Source organism: Eupeodes corollae, chromosome 1 (assembly GCF_945859685.1).
Source record: "Eupeodes corollae chromosome 1, idEupCoro1.1, whole genome shotgun sequence".
NCBI lineage: Eukaryota > Metazoa > Arthropoda > Insecta > Diptera > Syrphidae > Eupeodes > Eupeodes corollae.
The window spans coordinates 121,555,847-121,574,784 of record NC_079147.1 but is presented as its reverse complement, the minus strand read 5'-3'; the positions used below and the strand labels follow the sequence as shown (position 1 = coordinate 121,574,784).

Below are 18,938 nucleotides of genomic sequence, written 5' to 3'. Positions count from 1 at the left end.
GGCGAGACAATTTGCACACATTAATCTTGAACATGTTAGAGCTCATGTGGTGGAAGGCTGCAGATGACGCAGACCTTGGATCTAGTGCACCTTTTAGTCGTATGTCCGAGTAATTGACAATTGCGGCATCTCATTGGCGAAGGTATATATTCCTTTACCTTTGCCTTGTACCAGCCAATTTCCACTGTTAGGGGAATCTGATAGAGATCGAAGGTGAATACTACAAGACCGGTGGGTTCGATTTTATCATTAATTTTTTTGGTAAATTTGTATACTTCGGTTACCCCCTGAAGGGTTACTGTTATTGGGATTTGGTTAGCTAAGTAATTTGTTTTTAAGAATTTATCAGCTATTTGTTGGTTTCTTGCTAGCAAAAGAACGCTACCGTCTTTTTTTGAATAAGCTCTTATATTGCCTTAACAATATCTGATTAACAAAAATGCATTATTTTATTATTTGGATTTAAAAAAAAATATTGAATTTTTTTTTCAAAATTCTATATCTCAAAAACTGTTCGACAGTTTTTAACGAAATTCAAATGTATAGCGAATATTTACAATCACTAAACAACTGCATACCAAAAATATTTTTAGAACAAAATTTAAAAATTGTATGTATACAAAATTAATTAAAAAAAAAACGCTTTAATGATTAAAAAAAAAATTTAAATGCGTTTTTTGATTTATAAAATGGCAACTACATTTTTGAAGACAAACTTATTTTTCGGGTGAAGTTTTGAATCTTAAAATAGTTTTTTTTTAATATTTTAACTGTGCATGAGCCCGAAAGAGCGCATTATTTTGACAAAATTGTAATTACATTCCTATCTTTCATCCAAATTAATGCATTTGGTACACATTTATATGATATATTTAATCAACAATCTATTTTAAAGTGTCTATCAAGAAGTATTATCTTGGTAACTTAGTATATGTGATTTTAAAATATTATTCTTTACGAATAAGGTTGTTTCACACATGATTTACTGGCCTTCGCCTATATAAAAAATAAATACTTAGTACAAGTTAAAGAAACGGGCCAGAAAGAGTATATGTATTTTTTATTAGAATCACTTTTTCAACGTATACACATTATACCTATTTATAAAGATATTACGTACAACTTCTACAACTACTGCTTACGTGTCACTTCATAACTAAAATCCAAAACGCACAAAAGCCTGACTGTAAACAATAATATTAATTTCTGGTACCTGTTCGTATGATTGTTATTTTTTTAACTTGTAGTAAAGAAGGAATGTATTATGTACCTTTTAGCTACCAATAGCATTCCTTCATTATCATCATAAACATGTTCTTATCCATCTATCTGCATAAAGCTAAGCACGCCAATGAACTATTCTTTACTCGTTTTAAGAGCCTTGCACATGAGAGCGAACAACGAATGAACGAATGGACGAACAACCGTGATTTTACACATTTCAAAAAGTCAACTTAAAACAAAAACACAATTAGATTATAAGAAACCAATCGGCACTTATGTAAGGGTAATAAAATTTGCATTTTGTTCGCTATAACAAGACAATTTTGTAAAAACAATTTCGTAGCAACGATTGCAGTGTGGTTGCTACGAACTGTCAAACTTTATTCGCGTTCCACATGCCATCCACAATGCAACGAATAAATTGTTTGCGCTCAACTTTACCTCAAAATTATACCACTCTTGTTTTGTTTGTTGAAAAGGGTAATTATTATAAATTGACAGTTCGTCGCTATCTGCGAATAGAAATAAAGCTCATGTGAAAGAAAAGTCAAAATATGCGAACATCCACAGTTCGCAGTTCGTATCTCATATGCAAGATACTTTAGACATCTAACTACTACCTAACTACACAACCAATGAGCGATCGCTTTATAATTTAAACATTCATGGTCTGTCTCTTTCTTATCTTATTTATTTTTTCATCCTGGTTCTTCTAATATGAAATTACAATAAAGCTACATATCTAAAGGAAAAAAGCTTTGAAGGAACAAGTTGAATCTATATGAATCGCATCGTAGCTTTATAAATAATAGAAACCATTTTTCATATACAAAGATCGTACCCAAGTAAACGCAGACTTATGAATGGAAATAAAAACAACTATCGGTAAAAGATCCTAAACAGCTGACGTAAGCATGCAAAAGTGTCTTTCATCCCCTTATTAGATACAATATTAAGCCATTTTGTTTTACTTTTCCGTTTTTTATATAAAGTGCATTGATATAAAAAACAAAAACAAACAAACCTTCATATGGAAGGTCTTTATGTGAAAACATATACAAGGATAGACTCAATAAGAATGAAGGAAATTGTGTAGACTTTTTGGGTCGCAAATTAATTATCTCCCTTATTCTGCTAGCTGCTTATGGGAATGGAAATAATATTTTTCTCTTGCTCCCGCTGAATTTCTCCACTTTCGATACTAACGCCTCTTAGCATACAGGAGCAAGTTCGTGCGACCCAGTCGTGTATATTATTTTTTAATAATATTGTATTTTATTTATATATTTTCTGATTTTATTTTTAGGTTTACATTGAAAAATAAAAAAAAATAATAATAATCCTTGGACAATTCTCTTAACAACTTGGTCAAGTGGATTGTACTCAATAATCCGATAATGAAGCATGAGACAATACGCGGAAATATTTGCAGGAATCTTTTTTGATGTTCCCATCTTCAAGCGTATATCGATAGGTCCTGTTTTCAAAGTCTCATTTTGATGTCTGCAGTCTAAAACAAAAATTGGAAGGGATTTATATAAATCGCAAGAAAGCAAAGGTTCAGCGTTGCTTTTATTGTAGTAAGTAATTTGAAAATCCGTATACATTTTGTAGAACAAGCTATATCTATTTCTTTCGAAAGACATATTAAGATCTTCATGAGGATATACATCAGAGTTTAGATACACTTTTAAGTCTTTTAAATCACAATGGTCAAACGTTGTAGGATCAGCAGATATTTTTTAATTTTTGCAGTTTGTTGTGAAAATACAATGTATCGAGGTTTTTCTGTTTGCTTTGTTGTTTTAACGTTCCAGATGTGATGGTCAGAGCTTGATGATATGGGATACTCATAGAGACCCCAGTTTCGGAAAGCAATTTTCATAAAACTTTTTGCATTTATAGATTTATATACTCTTAGATTTAATTTCATCGAATCTGATAAAGTCACGTGTGTTACTCTCCACTGTGCCTTATGTAGTTTTACTTGTACATTTTCATCAGTTGGGGAGATTATAGCGTTTTCATCGATCCTTTTTTCGTTATAATCATCGGCAAAAACCCAAATGCTTATTCAATGGAATGCAGTAGAATAAAATGGTTTCAAATAATTAACTGAATCAGGAGAACATGAAGCATTTAAAAGCATATCACTTTCATTTTTTTGTCAACGATAAATAGTTTTTGATGTATTGAATTGAAACAAGCCTGTGTTAATGTGCAAAATAGTGATTAATTCTGTTTCAAATGTGCAGTTATACCAGCTCATTCGCCCACGATATAGAGTGATAAGTTTAATGAAAGGAACTCTAGATAACTTTACAAATTTAGTTTTCCCTTTGAAACTCAAAGATATTTCGAATTTTGAAACTCTAAACCCCGCAATAAATGTAAATGTTGACATCCATCCTTACAGAAATATAGTGTTGATCCTATTTCATTTTAATTCCTGATGGCTTTTCATATCCTTTAAATTTATTGAAAGTGTGCTATGAAAATCAGAGGGTCTCTGAAAATGTGTGGATTGTAATGGTCTGCATACAAATACTTATGTTTGCATGTGTTTTTTTGTTTGCCCTTTTTTTGTATAAATACTTTGAGCATTATCATCATAATCATAAGTTTATAGCAAAAAAAAAATACAAGCAATATGAATGATCAGGACGCAAGCATAACAATTACACAACAGATTGAAGAGTGGCTAGCAAAATATGGCTGCCAATGCTGAGAGTTCCAGCAGCAGAGGTTGGTAATGTGGATACTACCAACATTTACAGCCTTCTGGCAGTTGCCCACCTACTGTTTTTATAGGGAGGTTTGATGTAAGCCCCCTACCAGCAATATTAACTATTTTTTTTCAAATATTAAAATTTAATTAAAAATAAAAAAATATTAAAAAAAATCAACATGTCTTTTTATTTAACGATTCTTTTCTCTCTTCACTCGTATGGACCACCTTTTCTGAAGAACTTAACTCTTAAGCATCATGTTCTGTTCATGATTTTGTTCAGTTTCCTATGGTGAATTTTGCGTTCCGAACGTGAATTTTATATTTTAACGTAAAAGTTAATTTCACGTTTTTGCGTTTTAAGTGAACGTGAATTTAACGTTTCCAACGGAACTACACACAGATGCCACCGCTATAGAAGATGGTGCAGTTTTGCTTCAGCTCAGCAATGAGTGCTTACACGTAGTTGCATTCTACGTGAACGTGAATTTAACGTTTCCAACGGAACTACACACAGATGCCACCGCTATAGGAGATGGTGCAGTTTTGCTTCAGCTCAGCAATGAGTGCTTACACGTAGTTGCATTCCGGCAACAAAAGAATACGAGAGTAAATACCACAGCCAGGGCCGGACAAAGCATATGTGCAAGATGTGCAAATGCGCAGGGCACACAATTATGGCTGCGCATTACCAGGAGAGATAAAATGTAATCTGATCTTGCACCAGCAAATAAGTACAACTACTATTTGACATTTTTTAACCACAAAAATTCTTAAAATAATTTAAAAAAACATTCATCACAACTGTCCTAAGTCATCTCTTGCGCACTAACTAACATCACTTTCATTGCTGCATTCAATCAAAATTTAAATCAAGATGTCGCAGAACTAAAAATCCTACCAAGCAAATATTTCACCCTGTTCGTACAAGAGAAAAAATGAAAAAATCTCAAAACAAAAAAGTTCCATGGCACCTCATATGTGCAAGATTTATTTTCTGCACACCTAGTCCCAAAATTAACACAGAGAGTTTGACAAAGCAAAATACTTATTTATATTGCATCGTAGGAAGTAGAAAATGCTGGTTTTTTATCATGCGCCGCCCGTACCCGTACCTCTGTATGTGAGTTCTCATCTACAAAAAAATGCTTACGAAAAAAGAGAGCAGTTATGTTGCTGTGATAGTCATATCCGATGACATTCCATTATCATCGGTAAAAAACAAAATTGAAGACAAAAAACATTGCACAAAATGTCTTTGCACATTAACCATTCGTTCTTCTTATCTTTATTTTATAATTGATCACCTACAATGTGATTGTTAAAGCATTTGGTGTAGTATTAAGCTATTGAACAAAAAAAGTCAGTCTTTGGGTGGAATCGAAACTCGAAACACTAAACTACTCTTTCTGTCTTCTAATATTGGAAACATATTGAAAATATATTACTGGCAACGAGGATGTGATTCTAACTGCAGAATAGTATCAAAAGAACCAATTAAAAGAACTAAAAAGTTATCGATCTCGAAAACGGCCTCAGGCGGCCTACTTCCATAGTAATATTAACAGTAAATGAAACACCTATCAAATGTTTAATTGAAATTTAAAATTAAGGAGATTATTAAGTTTTTGTAAGTTTAAAGAGCCGATAAAATTTAGATAAACCTCTTATATTAAGAACTTTAGCAGGCTCAACTATGATTAGTGAGTAATTGTTAATCTAAGCAAAGAATGCAAGTACCCCGATAAAAGCGTGTCTGTGAAATTTATAGATTTTAAAAATAAACATTTTGATTGCATTTTTAGTAGCAATATTCGAATTCCCTTGGGTGACAAAATTGATTTTTTAAATAATATACTTGAAGTAAATGAAACACAAATAATTATGGGTAAGGAAAGAAATATTCCTTACAAATACAATGATGTACATTATTTAAGAAATACTGAGAAAAGTATTGAAAAATTAATACCCAACAATTCAAATAGTGAAGAATCACGTATTTTTGAAAATTTCCTTGAAAGAAAAAAAAATCTTTCATAAAGAAGGTCAAAACTTAACAGCTACTAATAGCGTTAAACATGGAATTATCACCACTTCTTCTAGACCGATATATGCGAAAATGTATCGTTACCCACAAATTCACGAAGTGCGATGGGATGGACCGGGCGAACGCAAAATAAAAGACTGCGATGTGTACTTCGGCTACTGCTACCGAGAACAAAGACAGTGTCTATTTCGGTGTGGATTTGTTGTTGGAACTAGACTCAGGCAAAAAGTCTTGAGGCGAGCGCATCACGACAATCCGCATCAAGGCTAAATTAGCCAACATAAGCCTTATATGCGTGCATGTCCCAACATAGGAGGGAGATGAAGACACCAAAGATACATTCTTCGAGCTCTTGGACAAGACATATGAGCAGTGAACTGGCTATGACATTAAAATTGTTTAAGGAGATTTTAATGCCAAGCTAGGAAGTGAGGACATCTTTGGTGGCATGATCGGGAGATACAGCCTGCATGACACCACCTCCTAATTCAGGCAGCAGTTCACACATCTCAATATCCACAAGAGGACATGGAAATCTCCTGATCAATCAATCGTCAACCAGATTGACCACATTGCGATCGATGCACGACATATACAACATATCCGAACATTCCGAGAGGCCAACATTGACTCGGACGACTACCTCGTTGTAGCCAAGTTCAAGTGACTGCCATGTCCTTTTCCGATTGAGTCTCTAATAACCTCTTAAGCAGTCATATGCTGCCTGCATTAAGCATTGAAAACCAGTGGCAACATTGCCTTGCAGCCATCAGAGATGCCACCTCTGAAGTGCTAGGTTTCACACGGCCACCACAGCGAAACCCCTGGTTGGACGACGGATGCCGGCAAGCGCACACAGCTAAAAACAGGCAAACGACGCTGAATAAAAGGACCAGTGATGCTCGCGACCTCTACAAGCAGAAGAGGAACACCGGCTTCTTAGATGGAAAAAACGAGAGCATGAGAACCACGCGATCAAGGAGATAGAGGGATGTCACAACAGGAATAAGGTTCGTAAATTTTACCAAAAATAAAAAAAAAGCTCCCAAGGGTACCAGCCACAAACCGAAGCCTGTAAAGACGATCAGGGGAACATCGTAGTAGAACCGCAGTCGATGCTGAGAATATGGAAAGATCACTTCTAAAATTATATAACGGCGATGACGAACCGAATTCTATATATCCACTGTCGACCAAATATTCACACTACGGCAGATCTTGGAAAGAACCCAGGAACTTTAAATCGATACCCACCATCTCTTTATCGATTTTAAAGCAGCGTATGAAAGCATCTATAGGGAAGAGCTCTACAGAGCTTTGTCTAGTTTTGGCATCTCTGCCAAATTTATCTGTTTGTGCAGAATGACGAGGGAGACTGCACGCTGCTCTATCAGGGTTGGAAAGGATCGTACCGATGCATTTGATGTCAAAAAAGGTTTAAAACAAGGCGAACTGTCATGCGACATCTTGTACATCGTTCTAGAAAAACTGTGGAAAACTCAACCGTCAACGCTAGAGGCACAATCTTTCAAAGGTCCATCCAATTACTCAGATACGCAGATGATATTGACATAATTGGAAGATCAAAGCGTGATGTCAGTGGAGCGTTTTTGAGCATTGCAACGGAAGCGAAGAAGATAGGTTTAGTGGTCAATGAGGGCAACACCAAGTATATGCTGCTTCTTTGGACTTAGAAGGCAATTGAGAAGTAAAGTCCTCTATCGACCATCTCTAAGCCACTCATCATCCCGATTCTCATTTATGGCGTTGAGGAATGGACCCTGTCAAAGAAAGATGAGAGCGTCTTAGGATGCTTCGAGAGAAAAATTCTTCGGGTGATTTTCGGTCCCGTACGCATAGATGGAAAATGGAGAAGAAGATATACGGGCTGTACAGTGACACTGATCTAGGTAGCAGGATTAAAGTCCAACGGCTTAGATGGCGGGGTCATGTAGAGCGAATGGACATCAACGCTCCAGCCCGAAAGGTCTTCGAATCTAATCCCGAAGGACGGCGCAGTAGAGGAAGACCGCGACTCAGGTGGCGCACCCAGGTGGGAAAGGACCTCAACCAACTTGGGGTGCGAAACTTTAGACAGCTAGCTAGGGACCGAGCTGGGTGGAGACGCATGTTGGTTGATGCCTAGGTCCTCCCCGGAGTGTAGCGCCACCTTAGGTTAGTAATCAAGTAAGTTCGAAATTAAAATACATAAAATGTAGCCTAGGTTCACAAAGAAAAGACATAATGTTATTTGTGGTACTAATTCCAAATTTCGTAAAACAAGAATTTAAAACTCTCATTATTTTACCAACCCCAAATAAAAACTATATGCAACTTGATATGGAAATGCCTAAAATAATACTGATAAGTGATACAACATACATTGTTCAAGAAGAAAATAATATGTCGAAAATGAAAGAAGCAAATAAATGTTTATCAAATATTTTACAAAACAAATGGTGAATATCCCTAATCGTCGAGAAGTCAATGAAATTGAAATTTATCTAAATTGCCGTCTTCTTGGAATTTAGCGCAAGTGAAAACAATCAATAAGAACTCTAACACAGTTAAATGCTGAGACTGTAAGAGCCTGGGTCATACCTTTCGCAAATGTTTTGATTCACGCCGCAATCTATTTTGTTTTAGATGCGGCCTTGAGAATGTGATAACTCCCAATAGTGAAATATTTTCGAGCCGGAAAAAAAGCAATCCTACAACCGGAGAGAGTTGCTCAAAGATCAAAAACCAGGAATTGCAGAAAAATTAGAAAATCCTAATAAAATCAACTTTCTCATTACTCATACGCCAAGATGACAGAGTTTCTACATTGTAATGGAAAACAAAACCTCACTTAAAAGAAAATCTCTTCATGAACGTCAGTTAAAATACTTTAAAACCCGAGGAAGAATCTTTGCAAACCCTCTAACATCAAATCGAATTCAAAGGCTAAGAGAAAAGCACAATAAAAAGAAAAGCTTGCACAAGGTAATATCTCCAGCTATAGTAAATATGTCCTTAGAAGATTCTCGTCCATACCTTGCCGTTAACACTTTTGGAACAAAATGGTCTGGGCTTGTCTCGGCATCGGATCCTTCGAATATCTTAAGGAAAATAAAATACCTTATAAAAACTTTTCATTCTAGTTAGCAAAAGCTGATGGGCAAAAACAAAGCATGGTGGGACTGATAACGACACCAGTGTTATATAAAAGGATAATAAAAGATAAACATTTTTTCATTATTCCATAACGTTATTTCTGAAATCTTTTTACAAAACAAAATAAATACCAATGAATTTGACTTGACACCTCAAGAGTCAACAGCCTTACTTGAAACGATAAAATGTTTTCCTTCTTTCTTAACGAAAGGATTAGGAAAAACTATGTTATGTACAAGCTTTGATGTATCCGAAATTGGATCGCATGATTTCTTTGGATATCATTGATGAAAGCTCCAGCCCATGGAGTTCACCAGTGGTTCTTGTACGGAAACCAGGAAAAAACCGGTTATGTCTGGACTTTTGAAAAGTGAATCAGGTGAGTAAGAAAAATGTGAATCTAATTGCGCATATAAAGAGGTTGTAAGCACGTTTTTCAGAACCACACTATATTTCAAGTGTGGATCTGAAAAATGCGTACTGGCAGATACCGCTTTTACTGTACCTGGCCGTCCACTTTACCAGTTTAAGGTCATGCCTTTCGGTCTTTCAAATGCATCCCAAAGTTGAACTTTCCTAATGAACCAGGTCATTTCTCATGAATTTAGAGACCGCGTATTTGGTTATTTAGATGACTTATTAGTGCTTTAACACACTTTCTAAGCACATCTAAAATTTTTGAAAATTATAACGAAAAGACTTACTGAGGCTTGGTTAACTACAAATGTAGAAAAATCGATATTTTGTCTATGAAATAAAAGACAAGCGGTACAGTTCGTGACCGACAGCCGAGAAAGAAAGTTGTGTTTTTTTTTTGCTCACCGACAATTAAATTTGCGTTTGAAATATCCGTGCCTAAAGTATTAAAACTGATCCCGTGAAAATAGTTGCGAATTTAGATTTTCCAGTGCCGAGAACTTCCCGACAAGTGATTAGAATGTTAGGTATGGCTGGATGGTAAGTTTGTAAAAGACTATTCAACTCTAGCCACTCCCTCAACTAATACCTTAAAGAAAAATCTAAAATTTAAATTGGACAAAAAAGCGATTGAGTCTCCTAACAAGTTTAAAAAGAAATTAACTACAACGCTTGTTCTTGTTAATCCAGATTTTTTTTGCCAAGAAGATTAAGAAAGGCCCGAACGTCCAATTTATTACTATTCCTAAAAATTTAGTGCCACGCAACGCAACTATTAAGCAACGGAGCGAAAATGTGTGGCAGTAGTAAAAGGGATATAAAAAATTTAAGCCGTTCGTAGAAGGATATAGGTTCAAAGTTAATACATACCATCCATTTTTAAAGTGGCTAATGAGTCTCAAAGATCCTACAGGCAGGTTAGCTCGTTGGAGTTTAAAGCTATAAGGATTTGACTTCGGAATTGAGCACCGAAAAGGAACTCCAGACGCTGTTTCGAGAGTATGTTAGATAGACTCAGTCCAGTCGCAAAATGAAGTACCCAGGCTCAAAGATGTAGATCCTAACGAGGTGCTTTACGTTGATTTAGAAGATGCTAATTTTCAACCAGAAGAGTATCCTCAACTAATAAAACATATTGAGAAAAACAAAGATCAGCTTCCAGACTTGCAGATCTCCAATGGTAACGTGTATACAAAGGTAACATTTTGTACAGGAATTCCTATACAAAACGATTTGGCTTGGAAACTCAGGATTCCAACAGCAATAACCGACCGTCTGGTTTGTCTGGCATATTGTTAACCATGAGCTTTCCATGGGGGTTTAACAAAAACCATGCACCGTCTTCGACAAGAATGTTTCTGGCCGACTATGGCTACCCAGGTCAAAAATTTGATTGATAATTGTGAGGTTTGTAAGATGATAAAAGCGCCCACCCACGGTCAAGAAGTGTTAACACCCAAATCGTGATAGCCCTTGACCAGTTGACTAAATTTGTCCTGATTAAGGCACTTAAAAGAGCTACAACAGACACGGTGTTAAATTTTTTACTAGAGAATGTATTTCTCATTTTTGGTGTACCAGGAAGCATTTTTTCCGACAATGGAACCCAATTCATTAGTCGGGAGTTCTTACGAATGGTAAACAATTGTGACATAAAGCATTATAGAACAGCAGTCTATGAATAGATCTATTCTAGCGGCAATTTGTTCATACGGAGAAGAATTGTGACGTATAGAATAGGTAATCAATTATATAAAAAAAATATCATTTTAAGTAACGCATTAAAGAAGTTAAATGCCAAACCTTTTCCTAAATCGCTCAGGGTACTGGTGAATAAAAGTCCTGGGAAATAATTTATACGAAGTAATCGATTCCAAGGGTTATACTTTGGTTACCCATTCTAAAGATTTAAAGAAATGAAGTTAACTTTATTTATATCAACCCGGCCACACTGAGTTGGTATGAGACAATTTTTGTTTTGGATGTAAAACAATTTCTTTTCTTATTCTTTTAACTCAGTCGACTTCGTAAAAATAATAACTTGTGTAGGGAAATCACTTTGGTCAAACAAAATTATATTAAGTAGTAATATAAAAATAGGATGAAATATAGCTTTAACCATAAAATAAAACTCGTCAATCAACACTGTCCATATTCAAAATTTAGTAAAATCTATGGAAAAGCAATTTTTGTATGAACAAAGAATTAAATGAAAGTAAGGAATAGTGATACCGCATCGGAACGCCAGGAAATGGACTTCTGCAGTGCAGGTAAGGCGTATGTTTTACACGGAATTCTAAGCACTAGCACATTTTTTTATATAACACGAATTTAGGAAAGTGACCAGCGCAATCACGTTTATTTAGCGCATAATTCGTGAACGAAAAGGACATAAGTTCAAAAAGTCAAAAGTTGGTATTTTTTTTATATTTTATACCGTGGCTCTAGTGCAAAGATATAATGATAAAATAAGGTACAATCAAGCTTTAATTTTATAGTGCTATCATCTAATTTTTTAACACATTTCGTCAAAAGATCAAACAAATAAATTAAGAAATATTTTTTCCACCTACACGAAGGAATAATAGGTTGGTAAAGTCAATTTATATATACAAATCTAAAGTCAAGTCAAAGTGTGCCTAAGCTATACGAGATTATTAAAAGTTTGACTTGGACATTAATATTTTAATATTAACTCAATCCAATATAAATAAAAAACTAAAAATTGAAAATCTAGAGGAAAGCTGGTGAAATTCCACTTTAGATAACAGCAAGAGGCGCCAGTTGAACTTATTTAGTTTGACACACGAAGCGCCAACAAGAAGAACCACGCGGATGGCTAGAATTTTATCAAACCTAACTTAACTATGTATAAGTATCTATTTTTTTCCAACAATAGCCATCTAACCTAAGTTCGGTTCGAAACGAAACACAAGAGAATAACATAGCCGCTACAACAGATATTAAGAGCAAATTTTAACTAAAACTAAGAAAAAACGCACCAAAAACATTAATTCAACTTTCCCGATTGCCATTCACTTCTCAATATTATAACCCTCCTCCCCACCAAATCTTAAGAAAAGAACATCTGTAAAAAGAAATAACTAAAATTTAAGCTAAGTATTATTCCAATAGATCGGAATTAAGAGTGCAAATAAAGGGTGTCCCAAAATTAACGCAAGATTTGAATTTGCCGCCATTTGTGCAGTGAAGTGTTGGCAACCCTGAAAACAAAGCAATTTGACAATTAACAGTATAGGGTTATTAAAAACGGAGCGTTACACGATAGAACAACGTGTCTTCATTATTAAAGAATATTTCAAAAATAGTGAAAGCTTGGCGGCTGCAGTTCGAAAATTTCATACAAAATATGGTCGGAATAGTGTTTTAACTTCGTCAACTGTGAAGAGATTAATTGAAAAATTCATGAAGACTGAATCCGTTGGAGACGCCAAACACACTGGTCGTCCAAAAACAAGCCGTTCAAATGTGAATGTCGAAGCAGTGCGTGAGAGTGTTGCTGACAATCCAGGAACCTCAATTCGACTTCGTGGACAAGAATTGCAAATTTCAAGAACCTCTCTACAGCGTATACTCACCAAAGATCTGTGTCTTCATTCTTACAAAATTCAATTAACACAACAATTGAAGCCTAATGACCATGGACAGAGAAGAGAGTTCGTTGAATGGATTATTGAACATCAACAAATGGACCCTGATTTTTCGAGCAAAATCATCCTAAGCGATGAAGCACATTTTCATCTTGATGGCTTTGTCAATCGCCAAAATTGCCGCATTTGGGATTGTCGAAAAACAAATGCATCCACAACGCGTGACTGTATGATGTGGATTTTGGGCTGGAGGCATAATTGGCCCATATTTTTTTGAAAATGATGCTGGTCTACCAGTGACTGTTACTGGTGCTCGATATCGCGACATTATTACACAGTTCTTTCTACCAAAATTGGATGATATTGATGTGTCCAATATGTGGTTTCAACAAGACGGTGCCACATGTCATACAGCCCGTAAAACAATTCAATTACTGCATGAGACATTTCCAGGACGTGTACTCTCTCGTTTCGGTGATCAAAATTGGCCTCCTAGATCGTGTGATTTAACACCATTAGACTTTTATGGGGTTATTTGAAATCACAAGTCTATGTCAACAAGTCCACAACCACCCGTGCATTAAAGGAGGAGATTCAACGCTGCATCAACGAAATTCAGCCACATTTATGCAGAATGGTCAACATTTCATTTCAACAAAAGAGTGCGCATGTGCATGCAAAGCCGTGGAGGCCATTTGTCCGATGTTTTATTCCATACATAACCCTATCCTATGTACTTTACGAGTCAATAAAAATATAACTATCAAAAGACTAAAAACGGCGTTTTCTATTTAATGCAAATCTTGTGTTAATTTTGGGACACCCTTTATAAATAAATATAATTTATAAATTTAATAGAAAATTAGAATCTTTCCGTTTACAGTTTTCACCAGGAGTCGCAGCTGCAAGATTATTAAAGGAACAAAGTAAGTTATTGTAAAACTACTTTATAGGAAAAAATCATATTTTATTATATTTATAACCAGTAAAGTTTATAAAATAAAATGCACGACTGGGTCGCACGAACTTGCTACTGTATGCAAATAGTCTATTTAAAAAAGTACTTATATAAGATTTTAAAATATATCTGTAAAATAAGTTTGTCTTCAAAGATATAAATGCCATTTGATTAGTAAAAAAACCAGCATTTCATCCACACAACTCATCCTAGGACATTTCATCCCGCAAATGAAATATACTTGTAACCGTACTTAACGAAAACAATCGTCTATATATTCAACTATTTCGTTCAATTGGATAGCCTTATTTTAATTTCATGTTAAGAGAACCAGGATGGAAAGTAAATTATCTGAAGATAAGAAAGAGGAAGAATATGTATGTTTAGATTGTAAAGCGATCACCTATCGATTGTGTAGTTAGGTAGGTGTCTAAAACGAACATAGAATAGTTCACTTCGCGTGCTCAGCTTTATGCAGATAGATAGATAAAAACATGTTTATGATGATAGTGAAAGAATGTCATTGGTAGGTATCCTTCTTTCCTAAAAGTTTTCAGCGCAAACATGGAGTTATTCCGTTCAGTTTATTTTTTTCGATAAAGTTCAAGAAATTGCTATTCATGTGTTGGTTAGTTATGAAGTGACACGTAAGCAGTAGTTGTAAAGGTTGTACGTTTCTTTAACTAGTACAGATTCCTATCGGTATCTAAATCAGTTATTGAAATCACGTCTTTCCCTTAACACATAAGAATAATTTAAGAAGAATTATATTGTTCAAATCTACCTTATTATAAACTTATTAAATTTAAGTTTTTTAATGGAATTTCCATGCTGTATGAATCTTTCGGATGACAGTTGTCGATGTTCCAGGTTAAGTAATTTTAAATTGTTTTGTTTGATTAATTTTTATTATAGATTATACTAATATGAAGAGGCTTTGAGTAACAAAAATAAGGATGTGAGATCAAAAGAAGGTTATTGAGGCTTTCAGCAGCATAATGTAAAAGTAAGCAAGTTTTAATTCATTTTTGGGGTTATTGTGGTATAAGGAGTACTGGCAATAACGTGATGACGTGAGGGGAGGGTATAAGGCTCAGGGAACACTACCACCTATGTTCTCAACTAGTAGGACGTTCTTCTCTTTGGGTAATGAAAATTCGGGTTCCACAAGTCTTAATACGAATATTAGGGCCTTAAATAAAAGATTTATGAACAAATTCACTAGGGCGTATACTTGTTATTTTCGTAGAAGGAATAAAATGGATTTTATTCTAATAGAAAACATGAAATTAATGTATAGTTCGTTCTTTGTATATATATTTGAATATTATTATCATGAAGAGAACGCTCGACCTGACATCTCTTCATCGACTTCCTAAACAGTGCGTTTCACATGTTTTGCATGTGAGGTGGGGGTAAAAATAAGCGAGAATTCCAATATAAAATAATAAATTTTCCGATTATTAAAAAACATAAGATAGATAAGAAGGTATACAAACTCAGCGAAAGTTCGAAGGAGGCAATGAAAAGACATATTTGTTATAATTTATCATTTACATTCTGTATAATGTGTTTTTTGATTGGTTGATTGGATTGAATGAAGAAAATTAAAAAAAAAAAACAACACAACAATACAAAACAAAATAATTAGAATATAAAGTGTTTGTGGTTGACAATTAGAAAATAAAGGTTGTACCTACTTTTTTTCGAATCATTTTCAAATGATACAGATATTTTTAAACCATGCTAATAATAGTGTTACCATTTTTTGTTTAGTTTTCATTAACATTGCATTAACTTCAGAAATTTAAGAGAAAATTCAAATGTTATGAACTTCACATAGGAAGTTATTGTAATTGGACTTATTTGTCGAATTGAAAATTTTTACATTTCAAGATGCCTAGAGCCGAAATTTTTTAGAGAGTAAGTTCTGGAACTCTTTTTCTTCGTTCATAGCTCAAGAACTAATGGACATATTGATTTCAAATAAATTTTGATAATAATGCAGATTCATGCAGAAAGGACTGCCAACCAAGTTTAGTGGGTAGTTTTTTTTTATCATAGCAATTTTAAAAAAGATGAACCAATGACGCTAGACACTTGAGTTAAATTTGTATATAATGTATTGTAACGTGATACCAAACTAGTATATTTTTGAAAAAAAAAACCTTTTTTGTGAACTAAAAAAAAAAAAACAAAAATTGTATGCAACGAAAAATAGCGTTTTTAACGCTTGGTAAAATTATGAGAAAAATTGCATTTACAATTGTTGTACAAAAAATAAAACCTAAAAAAAACAATAAAAATTTACTTTCAGCTCAAATATATTTAAAAAAACTAGAAACATTGGCTTCAAAATAATTTGATCTCACAAAAAATATTGCTTTCGGCATTCAACTAATTTTTCTAAAAATGTAACAAAATTTTACAAAAAAATAAATTCCACAAAAAATAGTGCGCAAATAGTACTTAAACTGGCAAAAATTGCTTTCTGACTAAAATCCCGTTTAAAACATAGATTTTGAAATCAAAGTACTTAATCATATGCAAAATATTTAATTTAATGTTTAAATTTTTAAGAATTATTAATAGGAATTTGAAGTTATCAGTTTGGGTCGCATCCCAGCATTTTTTTTTAATATCCATATATTGAAAATAAGTGTATGTTTAAATAACATTTTAGTTGATGTGATGTTTGCACCATACTGTTGTATACTTATACTTATACTATGATGCTATATATAAACCTGTATATAACCTAGTTAAGTATATACCTATTGTCATTATAGTTAGTAAGGTTTAGACCTTCATCGAATAAAGACCTTTCTTCTATACCCAGTATACTTAAACTAGTCTTTTAATATTGAACTATATATATAGATAAAACATGGTGTCAGATGTATTAATAATTAATTCAATTAGATAATGTATTTTCTTTGTCGATCTGTAACATAAAATTCAAAAAAAAAAAAAAAAAAAAATGACCGACCCGCCAAAACCAACCGCAAACATGTATGCAATTGTGAATAATATTACGGCATCCATTTCACCACTCAACCTTAAATCAACGAATCTACCATCCACGTGGAAGAATTGGCTAAACCAATTTAAAATTTTTCTTCGAGCATCTAATCTGGAGGAGCAAGGCGATAAACGAAAAGTCGCACTACTACTTCACTACATGGGGCCAGATTCTTTGGAAATCTTCAATTCCTTCAACGAGAACCTAGACGTCGTGAAGTATGACAAATTAATTGAGAAACTGGAAGCCTACTTTCTTCCCAAAGTCAACATCGTCATGGAGCGTCATAAATTCTTCACAAGGTCACAAAAAGATGGTGAGTCAATCGACGAATATATCACAGTCTTAAAAAATCTGAGTCTGACATGTGATTTTAAAGATCTAAGGGAGGATTTACTCCGTGATATTTTCGTATGTGGGTTAAATAATAATTTTTCAAGCATCAAAGAAAGATTATTAAATGAAGGTGGCATAAAATTCGACAGAGCCATCGACATTGCAAAAACGATGGAAGCAACAAAAGGGCAAGCTCAACAGTTGCAGCTAGCAAGTAGCAACAACAGCAACAACGTTATCGCCGCTATTCACCGTTCAACGTCAAAGTCACAAAATCACCATCACAATAATAATTCGTCTTCGTCGCTCTCCAACAAAAATAATATACACTCTTCACACAACAGCTGATCGTCATCATATGTACCAAGCCATCAAGTACATAACAATAAACAAAAGAGTTCATCATCGGCACATGAAAAGCGCTGCTACAAGTGCGGAGAAATACATAGAAGTAAATGCCCAGCTCTGGGAGTGAGGTGCAACAACTGTAAAAGAATGAACCATTTCGCTAAAATGTGCAAAAACAAAAAAGCATACATAAGAAATGTCGACGTCTCTTCTGATTATGATGAGCTTTCGGAAGACACAGCCCAGTTATTTATTGGGATGGTGCACATACAACAAGCTTATGCAGTTTCGTCGTCATCAGAGCAAGTAGATCGATGGATAGTGCCTATTCACATCAACGGTACATCTGTGCAATGTCAAATAGACACAGGTGCACAAGCAAATATAATTTCAAAGCAAATGTTCGAAAAAATTTGCAGTGGAGTTAAAGTAATGAAGTCATCCACAAAAATCATGACATTCAGCAGAGAAGTTCTTCCAGTCATTGGGTATTGCAACTTAAATTGTCAACACAGAGGTCATCACTACAAAATTCTTTTTTACGTGCTGAATTTAAAGTGTCAAGCTATTATTGGTCTTCAGTCGTCTATTAAACTTAATTTAATCAAAAAGGTAGATGAAATTAAAAATTTAAATTCTTGTAATACTAATTTTGATTCAAAAGATTATATTTCTAAATTAAGTAATGATTCTATTTATTCTAAAATATTTTCTAAATTCAGTGATGTGTTTCAAGGGTTAGGTTTACTAAAAAATGAGTGTCATTTACAAATCAATCCCGCCGTAATTCCAGTGATAGACTGTCCGCGAAAAATTCCATTTAGTTTATTAGATTCCCTTAAAGAAGAGCTTTTAAGAATGACGAAATTGAATGTCATAGTCAGGGTCGATGAGCCAACTGATTGGGTTAGTTCAATTGTTCTTGTTAAGAAACCTAATGGAAAATTAAGGTTATGTCTCGATCCCAGAAATCTTAACAAGGCGATTCTTCGGTCGCATTTCCAGTTCCCCAGCTTAGATGATTTCAAAGCTAAACTGAGTGGAGCAAAATATTTTACGTCGCTTGACGCCAATTCCGGTTTTTGGATTAT

General features: G+C 34.3%; 1 protein-coding gene across 2 annotated transcripts in view; it reads right to left on the bottom strand.

The window, feature by feature from the left end:
* LOC129953726 (glycine receptor subunit alpha-2) overlaps nt 1–18,938 on the bottom strand; it is a 209,268-nt gene that overhangs the window by 10,128 nt on the left and 180,202 nt on the right. The gene's annotated exons all lie outside the window — the stretch shown is intronic.